Below are 532 nucleotides of genomic sequence, written 5' to 3' on the forward strand. Positions count from 1 at the left end.
ATATGAGTTAGCATCGACTTACCGTTGAAAAAAAGCTTGTGTGATCGGGGTAGGGAACCTCCAGGGAAAGCCATGTGTTATTGCATGACCCTTATTATCAGCGGATGAAATACAAAAACAAAGCTCGGCCCTATCGCGGCGGGCCATGGATTCGGTACCAAATACAAGGGGTAGATATGCAAGCAGCTATCAGCATGTGAATCTGGCAGAGATAGTCAGGTTTTCTGGATTTTTTTTTATGATCTGTTTGATTGTATTATATTTGTTTGAAAAGGTTTTCAGCATCATTCCTCTCTGATTTCGAAGGCAGCAATAACATGAGTAACTTACAAATTTTTCCTTCTTTTCTTTTCGAAAATTCCTGACATATTTGGTGGAAACAATTTAGATTTTTAGGACATATTTGAATGCAGAATATGGTTGGTTTTCTTTTTTTTTAAACATACTAATGTGTACTGTCAAAAAAAAACTTATAATGTATGTGCTGGAGTGATTAACAATTAGTGAAGCGTAAGTGAGTATTTGAATCCGA

This window comes from Penaeus monodon, chromosome 22 (genome assembly GCF_015228065.2).
Source record: "Penaeus monodon isolate SGIC_2016 chromosome 22, NSTDA_Pmon_1, whole genome shotgun sequence".
Lineage (NCBI taxonomy): Eukaryota > Metazoa > Arthropoda > Malacostraca > Decapoda > Penaeidae > Penaeus > Penaeus monodon.